This window comes from Lactuca sativa, chromosome 5, assembly GCF_002870075.4.
Source record: "Lactuca sativa cultivar Salinas chromosome 5, Lsat_Salinas_v11, whole genome shotgun sequence".
Taxonomy (NCBI): Eukaryota; Viridiplantae; Streptophyta; class Magnoliopsida; order Asterales; family Asteraceae; genus Lactuca; species Lactuca sativa.
In genome coordinates, this window is record NC_056627.2 from 116,672,861 (window position 1) to 116,676,348 (window position 3,488).

The following is a 3,488-nucleotide window of genomic DNA, read 5'->3' on the forward strand; positions in this document are numbered from 1 at the left end:
GACTTCACACACACACATTCAGGAAAATATGGGATTTTCCTGGGGATAACATTTGAACATAATCAGAAACGTGTAACAAATCGGATATCTAAACTATACAATACACAAGGGTAAACATGTTTTTCAGTATACATCTATCACATTACATTTCAGTTTTTGGTAAACAACTTTTAGGAAAATATAGGATTTTCCTGGTGTAACAACTGTTCATAACCAGACTTGTAATATAACAGATAACTAAAGATTACTTTTAAAAAATTTGGGATTTTCTTGGGTTCGCAACTTTTTCAGAGAACTGGAAGGAAACTTGATCATTTTCATAAAACAAACCGCTTATAAACTCACCAGCGTTATGCTGATTTTCAAACTGCTTGTATTCTCAGGTCCGCATTAGACAGGTACCCGATGATCCCTTTTGCTGAAGACGGAGTGCGATGAAGTCACGTCTTACTTTTGTTCATATATACTATGTATCACACTTGTACAACTTTACTTTTAAACAACTGTAAATTTCATATGTAATGTAATGGTTGTTTACTTTGCTTACTATGTGCATTAGATTTGATACTCAACGTGGAGTCCGCCCTGGAAATGTTTCCGCCTTTGGTTTTCGGGGTGTGACATCAACGGATGCTCTAAACGTACGTAGCCCCTATTAATTATATGGTGACACATATATAAGTTAGAGCTAAGGTGTTTTATGACTAAACATGATGGGAAATCCCTCCTTAGGGCCTGGGATCACTAAGACTAAGTGTCCCATGTTCTATACCCAATGGTCTATGCAAGTTTAAGGCCAAATATGAGTATTAGGGTGTGTGTGCGGCTGGGTATGCGGCCAGACTTGTGAATGAGGCTGCACACTATAGTGTGCGACCGTATAGGGTGTGTGTGCGGCCGTACACAGGGGTGTGCGGCCATACACTCCTTGCTTGAATCCCATGTTTTGATTTTGTGGCCTTACTCTCACTTTGGAGGGTATTATGAGTGTGTGCGGCCACCTGATGAAGGTGTGCGGCCGCACTCCTTCATAGGATGAAGAACATGAAGAACATTATGAGTTTGAGGCTTGGATTCAAGTGTTTTACCTCTATAACAAGCTAAATGATGGTGTTCTTCACGTTTTGGGAGCCTTCTAGGTGTTTTTGGGTGGTTTTCTAGAAAGAGAAAGTATAGAGAGAGAAAGGATGCAGCCAAAAGTGAATGGAAAGGGGTCCTCCACTTTATATAGGGTTGAGTGTGAGGCTGGAGGGGTTTGCTGCCAAGTGTGCGGCTGGCTTGGCCGCACACACCTCTCTTGGTGTGTGTGGCTGGATTTTGTGATGCAACACCCTTCCTAATCCTTCCTAAAGTCCATATCTATGATATAATAAGCCTAAAACACTTGTGCAGACTCAATATACTATTAAAACATGCTAAATTCAAGTGAAATATAGATATATGGATCAATTGCTTAGTGTAAAAGTGTCAAGTTGTCACATTAGCATTGTTTCATTCTTGAGTTCAACATTAGAAGTCTATGCAATATAGCAAAGCTTTGATGAGCATTGTTAAATTCTAGAGTTCCACAAAAGAAGTAGTCTACGCAATTTAGCAAAGCTTTGATAAGCATTTTTTAATTCTTGAGTTCCACAATAAAAGTCTATGAAATTTAAGCAAAACTTTGATGACCATTGTTTCAATCTTTTTTTTTTTGAAAGAGTTTAAATTTTTTTTTGAAAGAGACCATTGTTTCAATCTTGAGTTCCACATTAGAAGTTGATGCAATTTAGGAAAGCTTTGATGAGCATCATTTCATTCTTGAGTTCCACAATAAAAGTCCATGCACTTTAACAAAGTTTTGACGACCATTGTTTCATTATTGAGTTCCAAAATAGAAGTTTATATTACTTAAGCAAAGCTTTGATGATCATTGTTTGATTCTTGAGTTCCACAATAGATGCGTATGAAATTTAGCAAAAGCTTTGATGAGCATTGTTTTATTCTTGGTTTCCACATTGGAAGTCTATGCAATTAAGAAAAGCAGTGATAAGCATAGTTTAATTCTTGAGTTCCACACTATATGTAGTCTTCGCAACTTAGCAAATCTTTGAATAGCATTGTTTGATTCTTGAGTTCTGTGACAACCCGATATTTCAACTCTTTGTAACGACCAAAGTGGGTCAAGTATTGTAACCACTTCTGAGTAATAAAATTTACTTTCATAACAAAATGTACAAATAAGTTCTATTTAATTTCCTTCTATGATTAAATGTCTTTGAACCATGATCGTATGTGAAAAGAACGCCCAAATCCGACTTCATTTAGCGAAGTTATGATTTTTCCAAGTTCGGCTTAGCAACAGAAAGCTAAAAACTCGAATCGGAAATCGAGCGACTTTTGGCCGGAATGACCTAAGCGAGAACCGAAGGTCTCGACAATGGTATTCCAGCGGTAAAAATTCTGGCAAAAACCGACATCAGATAAAGAAGTTATGAATTTTCAAAGAAATTCCTTAAACACGATGGGTTTTTAATAAATAATAAAAAAATAATTTCGGAATTTACCGACGGAGTCTAAACAAAAGTTGTAGAGCGTAGTCTAACCTACGCGAGGATATAAAGACCATCGAAAACGGAGTTCGTATGAAGAAGATATGAATTTTTGAAGTTTATTAAATAAATTAATTATTTATTTTAATCAAAATTCGGATATTATCCGAAGGGGAGTCAGCGTCCTCATCCGAGGTACGCGCTGCGTACTCCTGTACGCCCTGCGTAACCGAGAGGATTGGCCTCTAATCGTCCACGTCGCACTATCCGAAGAATCCAACCCATCCGACCCGTCCGAAGCTCCGACCCGAGTACCCAGCAACCCGTCCCATCCGAAGCCGAGGCAGTCGAGGCTTCGGTCATGCATGACGTACACGTACGCGCTGCGTACGAGCGTATGCCCCGCGTACCGAGGCAGACCAGCCTTACTATAAATAGGATGCGAGGGCTTCCAAGAAAAGGGCTCATTTCTCTCCTCTCTCTCACAACCTTCCCTCGTTTTCCGTGTCCGTTCAAACCCGAAGCTCTGGTCTTTTTGGCTCAAGTCCCGAAGGTCAATTTTACTCCCGAGACTCCCGTGAATCCCGAGGAAAATCCGTTTCTCGAGACGAAACTTTGCCCGGTTTTCCATCTCGCTATCTTCAAACTTTCAAGTGAGTTTCATACCCCTTAATCAACCTTTTTAATTATTCTAAATGTTTTTATATGCTTTCAAGGGGGGGGGGATTACAAGTAAAACACACGAGTATTATCGTGTGTTACATAAAGAAACTCTTTTATATGCTGTTATATATTCAAATCACATGCGATTTATAAACCTTTAAGGAACTTTTATATATATATATATATATATATATATATATATATATATATATAACATATGTTACAATAGCATTCTATCTTTCAAAATATAAAGTTGTTGTAATGCATGTATAAACTAAACTGTTCTTAGATTAT